Source organism: Tachysurus fulvidraco, chromosome 2 (assembly GCF_022655615.1).
Source record: "Tachysurus fulvidraco isolate hzauxx_2018 chromosome 2, HZAU_PFXX_2.0, whole genome shotgun sequence".
NCBI classification, from domain to species: domain Eukaryota; kingdom Metazoa; phylum Chordata; class Actinopteri; order Siluriformes; family Bagridae; genus Tachysurus; species Tachysurus fulvidraco.
The window spans coordinates 14984297-15009353 of NC_062519.1; the positions used below are offsets into that span (position 1 = coordinate 14984297).

The window sequence follows — 25057 nt, forward strand, 5'->3', positions numbered from 1 at the left end:
ATAAGTATCTGTGAGACTTTGACCTGAGGTTGATTGTGATGGCTAGACGACTGGGTCAACGGCAGGTCTTGTGGGGTGTTCCCAGGATGCACTGGGTCTAAAGAAGGACTGGACAAACAAGTCTGATCTATCTAAATACGGTGACCCATACTCAGAACCCGTTCTCTGCATTTAACCCATCCAAAGTGCACACACACACAGTAAACACACACACACACACACACACACACACACACACACACACACACACACACACACACACACACGTGAACACACACCCGGAGCAGTGGGCAGCCATTTATGCTGCGGTGCCCAGGGAGCAGTTGGGGGGGTTTGGTGCCTTGCTCAAGGTCACCTCAGTCATGGTATTGCTGGCCCGAGACTCGAACCCACAACCTCAGGGTTAGGAGTCACACTCTCTAACCATTAGTCCAGGACTTCCCCACATCTGAGATTTGCTGCTAACATTTTGGTGCCAGATACAGTACCACAGCTCACCTTTCGAGGTTTTGTGGAGTCCATGCCGAAGGATCAGAGCTGTTTAGGTTCACTGTAGTGACGGAACACGCTTCTGTGTCTGGCAAACCGATGGACAAGTCTGGGTTTGGTGGTTGCCAGGAGAACGATACTTGTCTGACTCCATTGTGCCAAGTGAAAAGTTTGGTGAAGGGGGATTATGGTGTGGGGTTGGTTTTCAGGGCTTGGCCTTGGGCTTGGCTAATGCTTCGGCATTCCAAGACAATTTCATGCTCCTAACTTTGTGGTAACAGTTTGGGCATGACCCCTTCCTGTTACAACATAACTGCACATCAGTGCACAAAGCAAGGTCCATAAAGGCATGGATGAGATGGCGAGTTGTGCACAGGAACTTGAACTGGTCCTGACCTCAACCTGACAGAACACCTTTGGGATGAATTAGAGCTGAGACCGTGAGCCAGGCCTTATCGTCCGACATCAGTGCCCGATCTCACAAATGCGCTTCCCATAAACATGCTCCTAAACCTTGTGGAAAGCCTTCGCAGAAGAGCTGAAGCTGTTATAGCTGCAAAGGGTGGGACAATGTCATATTTAACCCTATGGGGTAAGAATGGGATGGCATTAAAATTCATGCGCACGTAAAGGCAGACATCTGAAAACTTTTCACAATATTAGTGTATCTTCTGGGGGCACGGTGGCTTAGTGGTTAGCACGTTCGCCTCACACCTCTAGGGTCGGGGTTCGGGTTTGCATGTTCTCCCCGTGCCTCGGGGGGTTTCCTAGGGGTACTCCGGTTTCCTCCCCCAGTCCAAAGACATGCATGGTAGGTTGATTGGCATCTCTGGAAAATTGTCCGTAGTGTGTGTGTGTGAGTGAATGAGAGTGTGTGTGCCCTGTGATGGGTTGGCACTCCGTCCAGGGTGTATCCTGCCTCGATGCCCGATGACGCCTGAGATAGGCACAGGCTCCCGGTGACCCGAGAAGTTTGGATAAGCGGTAGAAAATGAGCGAGTGAGAGAGTGATTGTAGTTTCTGAAGAGAGAAAGTTGAGAAGTTTGTACTTGGACATCCGGATGTTCCTCATTCACATAATTAGCTTTTTCTTGCATTTCCACATCCGGCTGCGCCACACCGTGACTGAGCGTTGAGCGTTGCCAGAACACATGTGGAGTTTAACCAAATATTACTTCGCTGATAACACCTTTAACCCTGGTATGGACTGGATGCTTGCAAGTACTTTGGGATAAAAGCATCTGGCAAATGAGTAAATGTGAAAATAATTGTTTATTAAGTAACAGCATGCCACTACTGAAACGTAATGGACAAATCTGCTTCAGTATAATGTATCTGACTGTAATGAGATTGCAGAGCTTTTATTGCAATGGGATCTTGATTAAGGTGGAAACTTTGTGTGTGTGTGTGTGTGTGTGTGTGTGTGTGTATGTGTGGACACATGACCCTTTTTTATCTAGCTGAAAAACAAGCCATCAATGAACTAACTTTATAATAACGGACATCAAAAAAAAAAAAATCTTCCAGAGCGAGTGATCGGCTTTTACACGCTTTCTTTCCCTTTTCCATCCTTCTCCTTCTGAAAGAATGTATTTGTATAGAAAATAATCATACTGTGAATGTGTAATCGGCAAGACTTGTCTCATTATCGCTCTGTCAATGTTCCAAATGTGACGAGACAGGACAAGTGAGAGAGAGAGAGAGAGAGAGAGAGAGAGAGAGAGAGAGGGTGTGTGTGTGTGTGATGAGAGGAACACCCTGAAGCAAACAGAGCTGTTGGCTCTGAGGCCCATCAGATGTGCGAGTTGGCGTCTCTGTAAATATCATTAGAGTTTGTGTGTGTGTGTGTGTGTGTGTGTGTGTGTGTGTGTGTATGTCTGAAACCCTCTCATGGCCTCCAGAGTGACTCGTTAGTATGTGGCTAGTGGATCGGCCCTCGCGCCTGTGCTCGGCTATCAGATAACGTTCTTCTTTTCTCCTATAATGCAAAGAAGAGGTGGGATCCAATATCTTGGCCTTATGTATCACTGCTGCTGTTAAAAATAGCAGCACTGTCCATGATAGGCCATATAAATCCCTTGAATGGAAAAAAAAGGTAATTGCTTCTACATGACTTGAGCTGACATCCTGGATGGGTTAAAAGAAAAAAGAAACAAATGAATATCAAGGTGCCCCTGCGTGTCTGCTCAACAGTTCAGCATGTTGACACACTTCCCTCTAAAAGGTTTAGCTCGTACCAGAGCAGGACGTGAAATGACTCGAGTCTGGGTACGTTCTTTTGTCAGGATCGTTATCGCTGAGGGGAACCGAGGTTTAGGGAACACTCCAGGCTGCCGTTTAGTACCAATTATAGCTAAAAGTCTGTATGTTAAATGCACCCTATTGCTGGTTTTAGTGCAGACAGGAATTCTCCTCAGAAGTCCTGTTAAGAATAAAATAAAGGTCTTCTGTTTCAGGGGAGTCTTTTTAAAGACAAAACGCACTTGCTTGATTTTGTGTGAGTTTGTTGTATTTTTTTTTTTGGAATTGGCAAAATTGTAAGCACAAGTTTTTTTTTCAAACATCTTTTCAGCGGAGACACGTACTATAGGTGATTACTTTCTACGAGAGCTGTGCTCACGCTTGGCAAAAGTGAATCGAAGAGCAGACTTTGGAGTTTGTTTGATTTTGTGTCATGAAATCCTGAAATCCTGGACAGAAGCGAGTAATCACTCTTTACAACCGTGCTGAGCAGAAAAGCATCCCAGATTCCATCTCAAGCTCCACTGCTAAAGATCAGCGGGCAGTGGTGGTCCAACTGGTTAAGGCTCTGGGTTGTTGATCGGAGGATCGGGGTTCGAGTCCCACAGACAAGCTGCCACTGCTGGGCCCTTGAGCATATCGACTCTCGACCCTCCCTGCTCCAGGGGCGCTGTATAATAGCTGCCCCTGCACTCTGACCCCAACCTCCTCAGTTGGGGTATGTGAAGAAAAACATTCCGCTGTAATGTATATGTGGTGATAATAAAGGCTTCTATGCCCCCCGTCCTGTTCTGTTCCGTTCTGCTAAAAGCCCAGACCAGGAATCTTAGAACCAGGAACCAGGAACTTTAGCCAAGTGTGAATAAATAGATCCAAATAAATCCAAATCTAACATTTTATGGAGTTTTGAGAGCAATTTAAAAGCATTTTAAAACATCCCCGTTGGTCTTTTGAGGGTTTTTTTTTAATATAATATAATATAATATAATATAATATAATATAATATAATATAATATAATATAATAAGCAGTAAGTTTGGTGCTATTATTATAAAAAGGGAGAAAAATAAACAGGATGTTTTTTTAGCCGCAAAATTGATTTTAACTGCAAACATAAAAATGTGTGCGACGTGTCATGCTTTAATACAATTAAAAAACAAAAAGGTACACACGCGGTTCTATAAGGTATTTATCTAATCCCGACCGTATAAAGGTTTATTAAACAGATCGTCAGGATCCGAAAGAGAGTAGGACGTACTGTATGTTGGAGAGTAGGAAGCTTTGAGGAAGCAAAAACATCACGATAAAGCGAGTCGGCTGTAATTGGGATATATTGCTTTATGTGTTCCCCATTAAATAAATCTCAGCTCACTTCTCCGAATCCCCTGCCTGACTTCCTCAATGGAAATGACAAGATAGAGCAGGATTTAATTCGTAACATTTCCCCCTCTCTTTCTACTGGTAATTCCGAGATGATTGAACGCATAGATGATGCAATTAGGAAAATCAGCTACTGCAAGTAATTGATACAAGAGCGTCGAGCGAGAGCAGGACGAGATCCACCGCGAAAGTTTATTCGGTGGAAACTCTGCAGTATTCACGAGGGCCTTCGAGTTCTGCTGTGCTGTTGAAAATGTTTCGTCATGACAAATCTCATCACCGAACCCAATATGTCTGCCTGAACTTAGAGAGATTGAAATCTCGGTGGTGGATGTAGGAGTTGATGTTTGTGCTTTCTTTTCTGGAAATAATAGACATGCCCTCGACATGACACTTTGGATCGGGGATGGAGTTGCGCATGCAGCATCGCATCCTGCACAGTTTCACTGCTGTGTTTTGTTTGTGATGGAGAAACTCGCTGTGGGTTCTGGAGATTCGGCATGCCTGAGCGCCGGCTCTTTCATTTCACTCTCAGTTCTTTCTGAGAAAGGTAACGCAGCCGGCCACCTTGGCACGTAAACAGAGGAAAGAATCCTCTCCTGACTGAGGCTTTAGCAAAACCTCGGCGGCTTTTCCTGAGTGGCCATATTGTTGAGCTCTTTGATGTGGACGCTCTTTTATGATGCTCGCTTTGCTTCCTACCTGGAAAGGCACCCAGATGGAGGACGAGGAGAGGGTCGCTGGTATGCGTCCACATGCCATCTGTCCTATATCTCTCACACACATACACACACAGATATACACACACATGCCTTGGAGGTGAGAGCTTTGGTTACTATTTACTGTTTGTATGTATTTTATAATACCATTTTAAACCTAATCACACTTTTTTATATGCTATAACTAGGGAAACCTCATAACGATCCCTTAAACATATTCAGTCTTGGTTTTATTTCTTTTCTTTTCCGCTATTAATGTATTTATTTATTTATTTATTTATCTATCTATCTATCTATCTATCTATCTATCTATCTATCTATCTATCTATCTATCTGTCTGTCTGTCTGTCTGTCTGTCTGTCTGTCTGTCTGTCTGTCTGTCTGTCTGTCTGTCTGTCTGTCTGTCTATCTATCTATCTATCTATCTATCTATCTATCTATCTATCTATCTATCTATCTATCTATCTATCTGTTTATTTGTTTATTTATTTATACAAATTTGTAACACACCATTATTAAAATGATTATAATTTGTATATAATTTGTTATCAAGTGTTTATAAGAGCCATTTTGCAAATAATGTTAAATAAACGTTTAAATAAGAAGAAAACAAACAAACTAAAAAAAACAAACCCATCTGCACTTGAAGCGGTGTGTAATTTTATTTTCCCTCGGCTGCAAAAAAGTTCGAAATACACATTGATTTGGAATCTTACAACGAAAAACGCCTTTATTTTCATTCTTATGAATGATCAATTATTATTATATTATATATATATATATTCTATCATTATTATTTATTCATTATTATTTAATGAAGCACTCTATATACTGTCTACTTTTCCTAGCCTCCCACTCCACAGTAAAAAAAAAAAAAGCTATATAACTTTAAGCTATTTGTTATGGAAGTTAAACCCATAACTTTTGTCTCTCTTTCTTTATCTCTTACATCCTGTGCTAGTCTACTGTCTCTCGTTTGTGGTGCCAATTTGCACTAAAAACCCTCTTTAAACACTCAATTATCGACCGTCTGCTTCCTCCAGCTTATATTCAAACCAATGCTCACAATTAAAGAGCAACAGTAATTATGCAAAGTATAAAGAGAGCGGCCTTGCTCTTTCAGATTCCGTAATCAACACGAACAACTCCGTTTCCCTATAATCAATGTCCTTTGTCTGATGTTAATGCGAGTATTTAGTAACATGACTCAGGAAATGGACTCAAAGCTCAATACCTGTATGCCGGTGGTCCACAGTCAATATGAGCTCGGTTTCAAGCAGAGTAGTTTATAACTGTGGAAAATTTTTTTTATTATTTATTTATTTTTTAATAGCGGACGATTTTGGATCGGAGTCCGTCGCTGAGAAACGGTTCTCCTGATTGTCGATGACAGTGCTGTCTAATAGAGTTTATACATTACTGCGGATTTAAATGCAGGTGGCCAGGGCTGGGATGCATAAGCAGATTGGATGTGATGGAATTTATGAAAACATGGTTTTCTGAATGAAATCCACCACTTTACACTTTATTTAGTACCGCCTAGGAGTAGGAGCGGACCATCGGTTGAGGATCGGCGCTCCGGAAAGATCGAGGAAGCCTCACTTACAGTATGTTCTCGACCAAAGACGTTAGAGCTGCGTTCCGATCTGTGAGGTAATTCTAGCATGTGATGTATTTAAACATGTGAAAGGTTGTTTATTGTGGAATCGGATTTGAGGTCAGAAATTTAAGTATGACTGAATATCAGTGGAAAAAAATCAGCAATCTTCAGCATGACCTCACCTCTCCAGGGTCTGGGATTTGATCCTGTCAGAAGTTCTCGGAGTGTCTGTGTAGGCTTCCTCTGGGTTCTTCATGGTTTCGCCGACCAATACGCCAACCTTCCAACGACGTACTATTAGATGGATGTACGGATAGCTGTAGATTCCATTTTTCTTTTCTCATATTTTTTTCATTTTCCCCCAAATCCCTCCAATACACACTTAATAGCAGCGCAACAGGTTAATCCGTATAATCTCTTTCGGAATCACTGAATCAATAGAGAATAAGATTTTCATGTGATAGGTACTGAGTTATCTCTAAAATATATAGCCTAAAATACTTGAATATTAAAAACCGATTAAAAGCAACGTTCAGTGGCGGTAAACAGTGAATTTTGCGACAAGAATAAGCTGCGAACTAAAGAATTCAGTAAGATACAGTACATCGAGACAAGGAGAAGAGCAGCATCGGGTTAAAGTGGACGGGACGAAAGTGTGGCAGGATGCGCAAACCCGATGGGATTTTAGACAGTCACAAGTAGCAGCAAATAATGAATAAAGATAAGTAAACATAGCATTTGGAAAGACAGTCCCTTTTCACACGTACTCTCTGTGCTTGTTGAGAGAAGAGTCATGTTGTCTATGAAGTCCAAACGACAAGTACATGCGACTTCCCAGGCCACAGGATAAGGGTCTTCATATTCTGCTGGAAGAAACCATTGTTTGGATAAGTAAAGTCACGGTATAACTTCACGTGAAAATGGATTTATTTACACAGAATCTGACGTAAAGCATTTCCACATTTAAGTAGAGGCATAGAGTTAGTCTGTAATAGGAATAAAAAAAATGTTGGCAAATTGCTGCAATATAAGAGGAATAAAACAGTAAAAATCTAAAAATTTACGTAGATTTACGTTACGTAAAATTGAATAAAAAACGAAAAATTTACGATCATAGGAAAATACTCAACAGACTCCACTTTGGTTGCCAGATTTTTCCTGACTTAAAGCATCGATGACTGTTTTTTTTTTCAGCAGCAGAACGATAAAGCGAGGATACGATTACTTAAGTGATAAAATATTTGCTCGACTTCAGTCAATATGAAGAAATATTGCATGTAAAATCCATAGCATCGACCATACTGTACATACATTCTTTTCCCCCGATGGATGAAACTGATTTACTTCTCACTTCTGAGCTAAACCATTTGCAGCAATATAACTAGCGAGCTAACACTTTTTCCTTCTCTCTTTACACTCCAGGCCTTCTGTATTTCCCTAAAAATAAAATTGTATCGTATCTCTCCCATGGGTGTGAGATATTTCACAACAGCTTTCGTTGACAGTCTTTTCAAATAAAAACCTCCCCCCGAACGGTGAAATGTAAAACTCCATCATGCCTCGGAGTCGGTACAGTTTTCTCCTGGAGATGAAGTCGTCTCGTCACACAGCCTGTATACGTTCAGCACAAATATAATGTTCATGAGCAGCGTTGAATCATCTCCAGATGGTCGTTGCATCTCTGTTGCTTTTGAATCACTGAATAAGCTCCCAAGTTTAGCTCATTAAAGCAAGTGCAACACAGTCTCCATAAGGAGCACAGGAATTATACACGCAGATGGTCTCCAGCCATTAGCACGACTCTGCATTTCCAAACAGCGTTCGTGTTCTTTTTACTTCTTCTAGTGTGTGTACGTGTTGTTTTTCGCGACTGAAGGTCCGCTCGGTTAGAAAGTCGACGCTTCTTGCATTCATCCCGTCTATTTAAAGAAGGCTTCGTGTCTTGTATGACTATTATATATACATGAATAAGTAAAAAAAAAAAAAAAAAGACACCTCTTTAGCATCTATACAACATGAAGCATTTTTGCTACACCAAGGTGGCATGGACATCTCCGGGTTACCTGTCGGTTTGTAGAAATGGAAGTTTAAGGACCTCACTCGAGCACTCTGTCCCACTCTTTGTTCTATTTTGTTTTTCCTACTATTGTAGACGGCTAGTTTTGCTTGTTCTAGCAGAAAATTTAGCAGCTGGAACACATACTGTACCTGCAGCCAAAAATAAAATCTTTCATGGAAAATGGTTCATTAAAGCAGTCAGTTCTGTTGTTTGTGACTTTTGGGAAGAGCTTTACTCGTACATGATGGAAAGTCCAGGGTACAACGTTTTGCGGAATCCAGAAGGGCCCCTGTAACCTCGTCTAGTTTGGGAGACGGACGTAGGGCAGGAAAGGGATCTTCAGAAATCGGGTGTTTTTCTCCTGCGAACCAGACCTTCATCTGTAATTCCTCTGTGTCAGGACTCAGCCCGGACTTTTGGCCACGTGCCTTTTTTTTAATCTTCCTCGTCACGTGTCTGCCCTGCCTTCGTCTGCCCCTCCCTGTCTCCACACCTGATCCTTATTGTGTCATCGTGTCTTTTTATATTTAAGTGAGCCGCGTTGCCGAGTGCAGCGCGGAATCATTAGTTACGTTTACCCCTTCGTTATGTCGAGTCTTTATTAAGTGTCTTCATTTGTATTGCTTTAGTTATCGTCTTTTTGTCTTCGTCTTCATTATTTATTAAACCCCTTTCGTTTGAAGCTATCCTGCATACGGGTCTGTCTCCTTCCATCCTCGGTTGTGACACTCTGTCACTTCGCTGAAACTTGTGTGACTAATCAGGTGATGGCTCAAGTTCTAGTTTGTTGATCAGACGATTTCGGTTTAAGTCCCAGCACTGAAAAGCTGCCACGGTTGGGCCCTTGAGCAAGGCTCTTAACCCTCTCTGCTCCAGTGGTGCTGTATCACGGCTGACCCTGATATGTGAAGAAAGAATTGTGCTGTAATGTATATGTGACAAAATAAAGGCTTCTTCTTTTGTGAAGTTTGGTACTACTGTACTAAGCTCAATAGGTTACCTTGAGTAATAGAGTTCTAAAGTAGCTTAGTGAATCCAGGAAGGTAGCAGTCATCAGCCAGTAGACAGAATCTGTGGTCTCTGAACAGACCTCATAACGTAAGCGTATCGGTTTTACAAGGGTCTGTTAGAAAAAGTGACTTATTAAGATCCAGTCCATCTGTGCTGTTCAAAATGACTCATGTAACTGGTTCTCCAGTTAGAAACAGTAAGTCTATAAAGAAGTCTTTGCAGAAATTGCAGGCAAAGGCTGCTGTCCTGCTTTGAAGATGAATGAGTCCTTGTCCACCTTTTTCCTCTTGGGAAATACAGCACACTCTGTGGTACCTAGTGTAATTTGTCCCAGAAAAAAAAAATCTACCAGGATATCTTGATCATTTTTTCTGAAATTCACAGGGGGTTCAGACAAACCATTTACGCCACAATAAGGATGCCACTATTAGTTAATTGTTTAGAGCTATTCAAACCCATCTCCTCTATGACATATTTCGTCGCCGTCGGGCGCTGTCTCGTATCTCCAAAACCGTTATTTTTCAGGAAATTAAAAAATCTGCGTATTTTTTTTGAGTTATTAAACATTGTATCGTTAAAGTATTGTGTTATTATGCAATATAAGGTATAATAACACAATACTTTAACGTTATGAGAGAAAAAGGTGACTTTGGGAAAACGTTGTGTTAATGTTGGTACACAACAGTATATTGCTATCATATACTGTTGTGTACCAACATTAACACAACGTTTTCCCAAAGTCACCTTTTATCGGAGATACAAGTCGTGGCCTAATTGTTAGAGAGTCTGACTCGTAATCCTAAGGTTGTGGGTTCGGGTCTCGGGCCGGCCACGACTGAGGTGCCCTTGAGCAAGGCACCGAACCCCCAACTGCTCCCCGGGTGCCGCAGCATAAATGGCTGCCCACTGCTCTGGGTGTGTGTTCACTGTGTGTGTGTGTTCACTGCTGTGTGTGTGCACTTTGGATGGGGCAAATGCAGAGAACAAATTCTGAGTATGGGTCACCGTACTTAGCCGTATGTCACGTTACTTTCACTTCCAAGCTTTATGACTCGGGAGCAGGGAGATACGAGATTATGCTGTCATTGATAAGAACGGTACGGACACAGACGTCGCTGCTGCCATCGGTGTTCAGTAAAGTCTGCGGTCACGTTGAGCCTTTTGACAAGAGACAAGGCTTCAATAGTTAACCAAAGCTAATGACTTTAGTTACATACATCTTCCTAAACTCTATTTTAAAGGTTTAAGAGGAGCTATAATCTTGATCTCGTGGAGAAATATGCCGCAAAACTCTGCCGCGGAGTGAAGAAGAGGTGGAGTTACGAGAGTTCTCAGACAGAGAAGTTCGATTCAATTCAAGTTTATTTGTATAGCGCTTTTTACAATAGATATCGTCTCAAAGCAGCTTTACGGAACATAAACATAGAGCAGAAGATAAACATTGAAACAGGAGAAATATAAAGAATTAACAAAAAATAAAAACTCAAGATTATTATTAGATATCTATAGTTCGTAATGTGTATGTATTTATCCCCAATGAGCAAGTCTGAGGTGACTCAGGCAGCAGTGGTGAGGAAAAACTCCCTTGAATTTGGTAAAGGAAGAAACCTTGAGAGGAATCAGACTCAAAGGGGAACCTCATTCTCATATGGGTGACGCTGGAGGGTGTGATTATGAATATACAGTCTGACAAATGTTGTATTGGTGTAAGGTTCACATGGAGTTCACATCTCCTCTATAGTATCACAGAGTCCAACTGGAGCTGGTAGATCTGTAGATGTCTCAGGATTCTCACAAAGTCGGCCTCGTCTCAGTGGAGGTCCAAAATCTTCATCGCACGGAAGATGATCGGAGCCGGTACAACGTCTGAATGCCTCGGGATGGGTAAAAAGAGAGAAGCAGTAGAGAGGGATTAACATATCTGCTGTTCATAAAAAGAAAATGTGCAAGTCTGATGTAATGGGGCAGAATTTTATGGGATGTATTATGTGTACGCCTGACTAAAGAGAGTCCAATGGAAGTTTGGAAGAGATTTGCCCTCAAGCTATTTTCAAGCCTTTAGATTGGTTAATAACTTATAAAAATAACAGACCCACGTGATGACTGACCAATAGCATCGATATGTGAAAAAGTATGAAATTGACAAAATTTGGACATAGGAGGTTTCCTCCCGAAAAGCAACGATTTGGTACTAACCTTTCCCACCTTACCAATCGGCCCTTCACCTTACCACCTAGTTCTTCATCACATCAACCTGGTCGTATATAGGCATCATTTTGTTGGTCGCCAATTGGACGAATTTTTGTTGTTTGTTTGACACGCCTTTATCTCTGAAAGTCCCCGAGGTCGCAATTACGACCCTACATCGTTGCATTGTTGAATGTTTTCCAATAACAACATTGTGTTTTATTCCGTAATTGTTGGGTTGTGTGAATGATCTAATTTATCAAAACACTCACTCGGAATATCTAAATATCTATTTCTGGGTAGGATAAATAACACTTATTATCATGGTGTTTTGTCGTTTGCGCTCGTTGTGCGTAATTGCTGCGTGGTCCTGAATGGAGCTTTTGCGTAATTTGCCGTATGACTTCGCAATCGATCGTGTCTTGTTTACTAAACGCAACGCTACGCAACAATACAAACGCTGCCAGTGGCAAATTAAGGCCACATGTTCCTTGTTTCCAGTTGTGCTGTAACTTTGAGACAATTACACTTATTAAACCGTCGTCGGATATGCAGAGTTTTACTGGATAGAGCTCTTTGTGTCACGCCCGCACCTTGCACTAGATCAAATTAAGCAGATGTTCTTTTATCTGTGCGCTGATGCTGGTACTATCACGCTAATTAGCCACTAAATGCCTAAGTGACTTTGCTTCAACAAAAGTGTCACAATGCAGATGGAGAAACAAGTGTTTTGCGTTTCTCAGCTGCAGTTTCCTCTCATGTGCGTTCATCTGGCACGGGAGCTTCTCAGGCGGATGGTTTTAAAGTGGCTCGAAGAGCAATACGGCAAAATACGCCGGCATTATAGCTGTACTGTGTTCATCAGGGTTATGACTCTATAAACAAACAGAACACACAATGCAAGAGAGATTTGATTCATGGTTTCTATTTTTTTTTTATGTATATTTCTACTCTACTCGGCTTATAACACAAAGGAGAAATCAGTGGACTGTTAAAATGTCTTCCTGTCATGTTTTGCTTCTTTGTTCGTTTGTTATTATTATTATTATTATATTATTATTATTATTATTATTATTATTATTATTATATACTCTCCTTGTAACTTTTTCAAGCCTCGTCACATAATTGCCTTCTTGCTAAAACGTATCTTCAATTCTTACGAGTTCTGCAAGGCATCCGTCCATCACGTGACTTTAACGATGATCGTACGTTATGGGGAACGCAGGAGCGTAAAAACGTCTTTTGATAATTCGAAACAAACGTTCAAAAATACAAACTGATTAATAACATTTTTGGTAACTATCGTCATCGTTCTCCTTCGTATTTCTTCTTTTTCTTCTTCTGTTTTTTTCCTCCTTCTCCTCCTCCTATTCCTCCTTCTCTTCTTTCTCCTTCTCCTCCTCCTCCTTCATCTTCATCATCATTTCTTTGGGTTTTTTCCCATTCACCATCGATTTCTTTGGCTTTCTTTCTTGATCCTTCTATAGGTGGATTAGATTCTTCTTGTTCAAGCAACAGTTTCCATTCTTCACTCTGCCTCCAGTTTAGCCTCAGACTAAAAAGATCAAGTGGGGGATAAACACTTATGTAGCGTATTGTACGGTCAACTCTGGATTTCTTTGTGATTGTTACAAGGTTATGGGTTATGGTTTTTAGCATATGGTTTTATCTCATGAAGTGTTCTTTTCAGCACAGATGCCTTTGTAAATGTGTCCTAGCTGCCCTGTTGGACATATTGTACTCATGTCTGTTTTTTTTCCCACTTCGCTGTTTGCCTGCCATCAGCTCACAAAGGCGCTTTGTTGGGTTTCAAAATTGTTGCCTATTAAAAGTGCGCACTTGGACCACTTGCTCCTTTTTGTGTGGGCTGGCCAGCGAGCAAGGTCACCAGGCACATAAAGACAGATTATTGCTACAATCGTTGGCGAGCATAGGACGTGGTGGCTTAGCGAACTGTTTTACTATCTAATATCGGGGCGCCATAAAAAAAAAAAAGACACCTCGGATACGTTCCACCTCAGATAGATTCTGCTCGGTTGCAAGGTGACTCTCAGCACTGAGTTGAAAAACTTTGTCGAAGGAAAGAAAATTGGACAAAAAGCTAATCCAAAGCTCACTTCCTGGTTTGTGTGATGAGTCCGCTGGGCTGCGCTGCTGTGCTGACTTTGTGTTTAAGCTCAAAACTCCTGACATTTATATTTATTCATCTGAGAGATGCTTTTATTCAGAGTAACGTGCGGCTGAAGCAGGGTGGACTCCAGGAACACAGCAGACACAACCACAGAACATCAACCACTAAACTACTCCTGTCTGTTAACTACCACATCAACCTGGAGACTCTGGTGGTTAGTAAACTGGAGATAGATGGTGGTTATTAACCCAGAGAGACTGGCTGTTAGAAACCTGATGAGACTGGTGGTTAGGAAACTGGAGAGACAGGTGGTTATCAGCCTGGAGAGACTGGTGGATATTTACCTGGAGAGACTGGTGGTTATTTACCTGGAGAGGCTGGTGGTTATTAACCTGGAGAGACTGGTGGTTATTAAGCTAGAGAGACGGGTGGTTATTAACCTGGAGAGACTGGAAGTTATTTACCTGGAGAGACTGGTGGTTATCAGCCTGGAGAGATTGGTGGTTATCAGTCTGGAGATATTGTTGGTTATTAACCCAGAGAGACTGGTGGTTATTAAATTGGAGAGACTGGTGGTTATTAAGCTAGAGAGACTGGTGGTTATCAGCCTGGAGAGACTGGCGGTTATTTACTTGGATAGACTGGTGGTTATTAAACTGGAGAGACTGGTGGTTATCAGTCTGGAGATATTGTTGGTTATTAACCCAGAGAGACTGGTGGTTATTAAACTGGAGAGACTGATGGTTATTTACCTGGATAGACTGGTGGTTAGTAAACTGGAGAGACTGGTGGTTATCAGTCTGGAGATATTGTTGGTTATTAACCCAGAGAGACTGGTGGTTATTAAACTGGAGAGACTGATGGTTATTTACCTGGATAGACTGGTGGTTAGTAAACTGGAGAGACTGGTGGTTATCAGTCTGGAGATATTGTTGGTTATTAACCCAGAGAGACTGGTGGTTATTAAACTGGAGAGACTGATGGTTATTTACCTGGATAGACTGGTGGTTAGTAAACTGGAGAGACTGGTGGTTATCAGTCTGGAGATATTGTTGGTTATTAACCCAGAGAGACTGGTGGTTATTAAACTGGAGAGACTGGTGGTTATTAGAGACTGGTGGTTATCAGTCTGGAGATATTGTTGGTTATTAACCCAGAGAGACTGGTGGTTATTAAACTGGAGAGACTGGTGGTTATTTACCTGGCGAGACTGGTGGTTATTTACCTGGAGAGACTGGTGGATATCAGTCTGGAGATATTGTTGGTTATTAACCCAGAGAGACTGGTGGTTATTAAACTGGAGAGACTGGTGGTTATTTACCTGGCGAGACTGGTGGTTATTTACCTGGAGAGACTGGTGGATATCAGTCTGGAGATATTGTTGGTTATTAACCCAGAGAGACTGGTGGTTATTAAACTGGAGAGACTGGATTTCAGTAACCTGGGTTTTCTTTTGCCTGTCTACCACTTTGCATGTTATTGTTTGTTTTTATTCCCTTTCTCTTCTTCTGATATCAGATTCATCTGTAATAATCAAGGGCACGAAATGAAGCCTCTTACGTCCCTTATTACTACATCATCATCATCATCATCATCATCATCATCATCATCATCATCATCATCATTACAGCCATCATCATTCACATAATCATTTTCTTCTTTGCCTTTTGCTTATTTCTGGTTCTGTTCCTTTTTTGTCTACATAATTTACATTTACAGCATTTGGCAGACTTCTTCTTCTTCTAAAACACCACCACCACCACCACCACCACCATCATCATCATCATCATCATCATCATCATCATCATCATCATCATCATCAACATTTACGTTTATAGCATTTGGCAGATGTCCTTATCCAGAGCGACTGACAATTTATCTAATTTTATACAACTGAGCAATTGAGGGTTAGGGGCCTTGCTCAGGGGCCCAGCAGTGGCAGATTCTTGTACCTAGGATTTGAACTTGCAACCATGCATTTGGTTTTCCAACACCTCAAACACTAGGCAACCATCATCATCATCATCATCATCATCATCATCATCATCATCATCATCATCATCCACTTCTTCTTCTTCTTCTTGTTTTCCCTTAAGCTTTTGAATATGATTGTTTGTTCCGGTTTGTCCAGCGATTACACTCCACTATAATCATTAGACGTACACATTTGCACTTGGGGCTAATTGCACTGTCATCCTGAGTTAAATAGAACATAACTGTTGTTCATTGTAATCGATTGCGTCCTGTTTGCCAGCCCGAATGAACACGCCGTCCGCCTTAGCCGTAAATTTAAGCCGACATGCCGTTTATTTACACTTCTCCCATGCCTTCTGAGACCATGACACTTATTTCATTTTACTTAGTAGCCTTTCGCTTAGGATCCGAGGAGCGTTTCACAAACAGCTCTCACATTACACTAAGCTGTGTGTAATCTTACGTAGTCTAGCATTGTGTACTAGTATAAACGTCTACGTGGCGAAATAGTGAAGCAAGAGCTGGAGGATTTTCTTTTGTGAGATTTAACAGTGAATCCATGTTTGGGGAGGGAAAAAAAATGCAGCAATTTCAATATACATGAAATCACTGGTCAGGGTTTTGTGTGAATGTGTTAGCATTTAGCATGTGTTCAGGAGACTGAAACAAGAAACAAGGAAACAGGAAAATAAGGGGAAAAAACTGCAACACTGTGTTTATACCTAGTCTCTCTCTCTCTCTCTCTCTCTCTCTCTCTCTCTCTCTCTCTCTCTCTCTCTCCCCCCCCAACATTGTTGCCAATCTAGAGTCTGTGGTTTATGTAAATCACAGGAATCAGGCAGGCTGGAGAATCGTCGATTCAGCTTTTCCACCTTTTCAAACCTGTGTTGAGTTAGATGTTAACAATGCAGCTGTGCTCTCTTTCTCTCTCTCTCTCTCCTTCAGACACTCACACACTCTTAATACCTCATAAGTCCTACCACTGAGAGCCAGCAGAGGGAGGAAACAAACCTTTGGCTATAGTAAGATGCTTTTATTATATATTAATAGATCATGGTATAAATTCATTCGAAACCATTTCTTCTGAATCTGTTCATTAAACACGTTGGTTTGGATTTGAATTAGTTTTGGTCTTCTGAGGAAAATAGCTAATTGTTTTAGTCATTTGCTTATTGCTTTTTGTCTAGTATTCATAAAGCGAATGATAAAATAAAACCTACTTACTGGTTTATGTATTTGTTAATGTTCATATGCTGCATATATACTAACTCCTGTTAGTATATCTATATATACTTTATACTAAATATGAACAAAAGGTCGTCATTGTAAGCATAAAATCCCCAAACTGACTCATAGGAATAAGAAGAAATGTCAGCATTCGCTCCAAAAAAAAAAGAATCGCAGGATTACCCGAAAGCAGCAGGACTAACAATTAGTTACACAATAAACTCCTCTGCTGACAAAGAAGCACAACGATACACAACAGAAGTCTTTTATGGAAAACTTGAAATACTCTTTAGCTAAGATATATAAGGACTGATATCTTTAACATTATATATATAATTTTTATTTTGTACTGCCATGATACTTCAAGCATGATCATAGGCTACCTAGTGGACTCCAAAAACCCTTATACAGCACATCAGATAAAATGAACAGTCTTTAGTTGAAGTGATCATCCATTTATGAGTTACATCAATGATTACAAGCTACTTATATTTCTATGTGGAGTTGTTTAACATAGTGAGGATCCATAGTTTTTGAGGTGCATCGTGATTTTTTTTTTCTAGTGCACTAGAAGGATTTTTTCAATGAGAGACAGACAGACAGACAGACAGACAGACAGGTTTGACTACTGAAGTAAGGAGCCGACTGATACATACTTACTTTGTTGGGCTGGAGGTTATTTTGGGTATACATTTATTTAATTTATTGTGATGTGAAGTGGACATCCTGCGAGATTTTCTCTTAGACATTTGTAAGAAAAGAGTGAATTCAGGCAATCAACAGCTTGTCAGAAATCATCGTAGCTTTTAAACATCCCTTAGGATAAGATATGAATCTAGTCAAACACACCAGTTTTAGCTAGTTAGTAGTATTTAATTTAATTTAATTTAATTTAATTTTATATATATATATATATATATATATATATATATATATATATATATATATATATATAATTTTATTTATTTATTTGCTATTTATTTATTTATTTATTTTTTAACACCTATCAATACTACAGTGTCAGGAAATTTTTCTCTTCTTATTATTTGTTTTGTGAAAATTCATTGTCCATCCCTATTTTGTGGAACATTCCATTTCATCTCGCCTTAGTGCCATGTCCTGAAAGGCCTCAAGCCTAGAGAGGTTTGTGTTTATCCACTTTCACACACCAAATTTAGCATATTAAAGCCTTGGTAATTAGCTGATTAATTGAATTAGGTGTGTTAAATGAGGTATAGTGCTGAACTCTGCAGTATTCAGTGCTCTGTATATTTCCTCCTTCAGGAATGAACTAAGGAGCTGAAATGACAAAGCATTGTCCATGAGACCTTTTTGTTGCGGACTTAAGAAATTGTACGACTTATCGGGATACAATTCCTGACCATTTTTCAGCTGTGAGATCCCGGTGAGGTAGCTTTATACATGTGCGCTAACGAAAAGGTTTTGCTAACTGTTTGCGGATGTGCATAATGCAGTCGACGGTAGGATTCAGACCTTGTAGCTCGTGCTATAGTTACAACATCTAAACAGAACCGCCTACCAAATGTAAGCATTTACTAAAGGCAATAATGGGTTCGATTTATTTTCATTTCCACTCATAAATGCTGAGGGTTAACATAAGAGCGTCAGCCTTCGCCAGTTATATGTGGATATGCAACTAATTCATTTCTAATGTAACTACTTCAGACTGCAGGGTGTTTCTGTCGTGGCCTCGCGCCAGAAGTCTTTGGTATGCCATTGTCAAATAAAGTTAGTGTAGTATGTAAATTTTCAGATGCCCTAACATGCAGGAAGGAAGATAAAAATCCTACAGGGAGCAACAGGCTTGCAGTTTTTATTATGCAACCCGGTGTAATCAGTTGTTCACTGCCTCAGAGATTAGAATAACTCCGCAACGCAATGACATACAAATGTGATTTCCTCTGATATCTTTTATGTTGTTTTCAGCAAATTTGCAATTTCAATTTTGCTCAAAAACATGTTTTTCAAAAAAACTTTGTGTTTTTGCCAAATTATTACAAAATTAGATCAGAACCATGAGGCCAATCATGGCAAAAAAAAAAGATTTTCTCAGATAATGAGAACATGTGGGACAGTGAATAATGTGACAGAATATATTTGTGTGCAATCACTTTTATAATTCACAAATTAGTAAAACTGCTACTAACCTTTGAAATTCTCAACATCCAATCATGATTCTTCTTTATGTTGATTTTCTGGATGCTGAGTGTTCTTACTGTAACAGCAAAACCTTATTTTTCCATAGAGAATCAAATACAGCGATTTACAATATTATTTTTTTTTTGCAAAAACAAATTTGCAGATTTGCAAAAACGGATATTTTTAAAAAAATATTTCTTGCAAAAACAAATGTACAGATTTGCAATATTATTATTATTATTATTATTATTATTATTATTATTATTATTATTTATTTTTTTTTTTTTTGCAAAAACAAATGAACATGATTTGTATTTATTTATTTGGTGGTTTGTTTATCTATCTATCTATCTATCTATCTATCTATCTATCTATCTATCTATCTATCTATCTATCTATCTATCTGTCTGTCTGTCTGTCTGTCTGTCTGTCTGTCTGTCTGTCTGTCTGTCTGTCTGTCTGTCTGTCTGTCTATCTATCTATCTATTTATTGCAGAAGCAAATTTATAGCTTTACCGCCCTTCATTTTCTCTACACTTGTTTCATAGTCGTCATAACATTTGGATCGCATCCTGAGGTCAATCTGAATAAAACCTGTTTCTCATATGTCTGATACGGGTGAAGATTTGTCCGTAACATGCAAACAAACTCACTTGTAAGGTCACCAATCAGTGGGTCAGACTTCATCGTCCCTGTATTTACCTGTAATATTCGTTTCAGCATAGTTTAAAATTAAAATAAAACAAATCAAAGTATCTAAAAGACACTTTCAACCTCTTTCTGTATCTGTGGGGTAACAATATGGCACCATTCACAAAGTCACACATGAAGAATTGGTATTTAAAGACGATCCTTAGCTTCCCATTGACTCCATGACCAATTTATTACAATGTCGTTTCTTCTTGTTTGGGTTGATGTCTTTTTCTTTTTTTTTCCACGGAGATCATCATATTTAAGAAGGTCAGTATTTATTTCTTGTGTCTTTATAACAAGGGCTTAATTACTTGACTTTAACCTGGTGGTGATCATGATCACTGAAGGAGAAGACAAGGAGGAGGAGGAAGAAGAGGAGGAGGAGGATGAGGAAAGTGAGCAGGACGAGACAACGAGAAGCGTGGGCTGAAAAACAGACTAGTTGAACTGTCTCCCATTTCCTTTGGGAAGCTTCGCTTAAAAAATGATCCTGTTACTGTGCTCCTTGGCGGTCAATAAATTAAAAGCTAATGCTGACAAGTAAACATCGAGGAGATTACTTTTCTTTTTTTTTATTTATTTCTCACAACTGTTTTTAATTACTTCCTGCACTGCAAGCTGTGCTGTATGCTCTTGTATGGGCGAATAATGTCACACCGGTCCAGGAAGCCAGTAAGATGAGAAAGCACCAGAGGTGAAGGCCTTTTTTTTTTTTTTCTACTCAAGCGTTTGGGTCTAAAGAAGTTTAATTAGCGAAAGCAATAAAAAGCGACTCGGAGGAGAAACAGCTGAATAACATCTCCATTCCAATGGAAGACTCGTATCCTTCTCTGTCTCTCTCTCGCTTTCTCTCTCTCTCTCATTCCGCTTGTGCCATTGTCTGCCTCAGAAGCTCTTCTGACAAGTTTTTAATTGCCATAAACTCATGTATATTCATATCAGGCACGCTGATTCTTTTTTCCTGGCGACGAATCCAGGCCGTACTTCATTATTGCAAATTTTGTGTGCGTGCTCATCACGTACCTACTCGTTTACCCTCTCACAGTCACACACACACACACACACACACACATACCTCTCGTTCCTCTGCCTGTCTGTTTCACTTTCAGCTCCGTATCGATAAATAATTCCTCAGCGTCTACGCCCTCTGAAAGTCACCCCGGTTCGAGCTCATAACTGGCGATCCTATAGAAGGTGCCTCGGAGAACCTCGCTTATGTGGCGCTTTCCAGCTGTTCATTTCGATGTAACCTTTAGCGAGGGCTTGCCAATATCCCTCCTAGCACTTCGTAGGGCGGCTGAGGGGGAGTACAATAACCAAACGTGCTGAGAGAGTGCGTTTCTCAGCACGTAGACGTCCTACGGCTCAGGCGGAGTGCGCTCTCTGTGCTCCATTTGCCTTATTTACCTTTTATCAACAATTGCCTTGCTGTGGCATTTTATCGGGCAGGGCCATGGTATGTGATCTAGGCTCAGGCTCACTATACTCTCTCTCTCTCTCTCTCTCTCTCACACACACACACACACACACACACACACACACACACACACACACACACACACACACACACACACACACACACACACACACACACACACACACACACTGTTTCTCTCATGCTTTAGATCTGTGTGTCACACTTCTCATTCCCACACTCATGTCTCTTGTGAAATATCTCTCTCAAGGCTAAGATAAAAAAAAAAGAAGATTAAATCTCTTGACTTTTTTTTTTTGACTTAAATACCAGATATCTGATGATTATTGATGTGATTAAAAAACCAGCAATCGTTCAGTAATCAAGGTTTTTGTTCAGTAATCAAGGTTTTGCCACAAAGCTGCTGTGCGGGATTTGGATTGAAAACTGAATCCTTTTAAAAAGAAGTCATGCTAGACGGTCCAGAGGACAGAGTGAAAGACACAGACAAGATAGAATATTCGAAATAAAGGATCTCTATGGGACAGTTTCTCTTACATCTTCTTCTTTCGGCTTTACTCTTCAGGGGTCGCCACAGCGAATCATCTCTCTCCACCTATCCCTGTCTTCTGCATCCTCAACACTTGCACCCACTAGCTTCATATCCTCATTAATTACATCTACATACCTCCTCTTTGGCCTTTCTCTTTGCCTCCTGCCCGGCAGCTCCATGTCCAACATTCTCCTACCGATATACTTACTCTCCCATCCTCTGAACATGTCCAAACCATCTTAATCTGGCTTCCTTAATTTCCTTTAATTCCTTTGTCCCCCAAATGTCCAACATGAGCTGTCCCTCTGATGTACTCGTTCCTAATCGGGGACAGTTTCTCTATAACAATTAGAAAAAAAATTCTGTTATTTGTAAAACGATGTCTGGCGATAAACATAAGAAAAAAGAAGCAGGGCGGAATAAAAAGAGAGGTAGCAGGACGAGGGGGGGTTTGATTTTGTAGCGTTTACCCGTCGTTCACTCATTCAGTACTTTGTAGAAGCCACAGTTGCAGCTGTTTGGCTACATCTCATCTACTAGCATTTACACCCCTGGATTTGGGCAGTTTATCTCATTCTTCAGGGCAAATATACTTTCATGCTATCAGCTTGGATGGTGAGCATCTGTGAACTGCTATCTTTAGGTCTATCCACAGATGTTCAATGATGTTTAGATATATTTAAAGACTCGCCCCGAAACCGATCCAGCGTCGACTTGGACGTACGTTTCGGGTCATCGGCGTGTTGAAAGGTGAGCTGTGACTCTGGAGATGTTCTTGTTATTTTCCTGTAATTCATCTGTAGCTCAATAGCTTAGGTTTCTCTCTTCCTGCTACTGAGAAGCATCCCATAGGACGATGCCGCCACCACCGTGTTTCACCAAAGGGATGATTTTAGAACGTTTATGTGCTAAAACTAAAGCTAAAAACACCCAAGAATGAAGAATGGCTAAGAGGAAAACAATTGGACTATTCTAAAGTGGCCTTCTATGAGTCCTGACATCAATCCTATTGAGCATCTTTGGAAGGAGCTGAAACATGCCGTCTGGAAAAGACACCCTTCAAACCGGAAACAACTGGAGCAGTTTGCTCATGAGGAGCGGGCCAAAATACCTGCTGAGAGGTGCAGAAGTCTCATTGGTTACAGGAATCGTCTGATTGCAGTGATTGCCTCAAAAGGTTGTGCAACAAAATATTAACTTAGGGGTACAATCATTTTTGTCTAGGCCTGTTCCATGAGTTTATTTTTTTAAAATGATTCCGTTGAAGCAAGGTCGAAAAGCAAAATGTCTGACTTTCATCGGTTAACATTCATAGAATTTTTATGAAAGTTTTTTCTGTGACCATTGACCGAAGGGTACCAACAATTTTGTCCACGTGTGTATTGTGAGCTCTTCTGCCTAAAGAGGTACTGTAACTAATGCATCTGTTTGGGTCTGACCCCTTTTAGTACCCAGAACTAATTCCAGGTTAAACATAATATCCGATGACAGAATTTATGTCATGGACTCATTTGTTAATCGACAATATGCATTATTTTCTTCCTGCGTAATGATCGTGTACGAGACAAATAACAACGTTGTTGTTTTTCAAATAAATAATGAGGGCCGGCGAAACGTGTCTTGACGCGAATTTTGCCCCCTTTTATTTTATCCTTTTCTTTGAATTTATCATCTCGAGATAGTCATTTGTAAACATATCCTGCGTTCCAGCAGATGCTGTGCTACACTCTTATTATAGTCTTACCTTCTTCTCCATATTGTTCTGCCTGGAATATAAAGTTTACACATTGTCTGTGATTTGAGGTGTTGAGAGCTGTTCTCAGAAATATCCACCTGTGTGTATATTGTTCTGGCAAACACCTGTCAAGGACACCGAGTCCGAACCCTGCGTCTGTACCATGCAGCTGGGGAGTGTGTGTGTGTGTGTGTGTGTGTGGGAAAGAGAAAAGAAGACAAAGAGAGAGCACAGCATGTGTGCGTCATCTGTGCAAGAGACTGTGCATACAAAACGCAAGAGTGTTTGTGCGTGTGTGTGTTTGTGTGTGTAAGTGTGTGTGGTTTTTGCGGGACAGCAGGCGGTGGAAACACACGCTGCCAAGCGGCAATTAGGAAAGCAGAGAGTCGTCACTCTCGCACCAGGAGAAATATGCTGACAAAGCTCCAAGCCAAGCAGGCTCTTCTGCCCCGCGCGTTTCTCCATCCAAACACGCAATCGAGCGTCGGAATCCATGGACCCGTGTTAATTATTTATTTATTAATGCTCTCTTCTGTCAGATCGGACGCATCGGGCCGTTTATGCGTTTTAAGCCTGCACTCGGTCCAGACGTACTCTCTTACTTTCACAAACATCCAATAATCAAATGTTTATGCATCTGTAAATGGGTTTTAATTGGAGCTTTACGCCCTTCAAAAGCGTAAATGAAGTTTGCGACGATCTCCGGTGGCGGAGGAGGCGCCGTATTCGCAAGCCGAATCGAAAACTGTGGCATGTAGGGTAAATTTCAATTAAGATCCATATCAGCTTCGAGGAGATTGAACAATATTAAAGCCGGTTTTGCTTCACTAGGCCATTCTGCTGCAATGATTATCATTTCATGGGCATTCCAAATGTTCTTCTCACTGCCATTTAATACTGCTTCACTCTCTGGTTTTTATTCGCGTCAGACGGCATATTGGAGTCTGTAATGCTTTTTTTATTTGATATAGTCAGTGTTCTCATGAAGCTTCCAGCATGCACAGCTTTAATTAAAGGTAGGGAGAAAAGAATGAACACTCGGGCAATTGAAGGCTGAATTAATTGATTGGATTCAGACTCTGTTGTCAGATTGTGGCTGTGTTGGGGATTTTTGTACGACATAAAATAATGCAGAAAAATGCTGTAGGAGCTCACACACACACACACACACACACACACACACACACACACACACACACACACACACACACACACACACACACACACACACACACACAAACACACATATAGGCAAATAGCCAGCTCTAGACAGTCCTTATGCATGTATTTATATCATTAGCTATCAATTTTAGAGGACTTAAGTACAATTTTGTACTTCAGGTGGTTCATTTTTTTTTTTTGTATTTTTTTGTTACATGTTTGAATTTGGACCTTTTTTATTATATTTTATTATTTATTTTTGAATGTTTATTTTATTTAATTTGAAATAGAATTTAATTTTGTTTGTAGTTTTTTTTATTTGAA

General features: G+C 40.5%; 1 protein-coding gene across 2 annotated transcripts in view; it reads left to right on the plus strand.

The window, feature by feature from the left end:
• fhit (fragile histidine triad diadenosine triphosphatase) overlaps positions 1-25057 on the plus strand; it is a 253367-nt gene that overhangs the window by 29177 nt on the left and 199133 nt on the right. Inside the window, exon 2 of one of the 2 annotated variants that reach the window (XM_047810216.1) lies at positions 16736-16812. The exons of the other annotated variant lie outside the window; for it this stretch is intronic. The gene's annotated coding sequence lies outside the window, so the exon portion shown is untranslated. The remainder of the gene's footprint in view (positions 1-16735; positions 16813-25057) is intronic. 2 annotated transcript variants of the gene reach the window in all.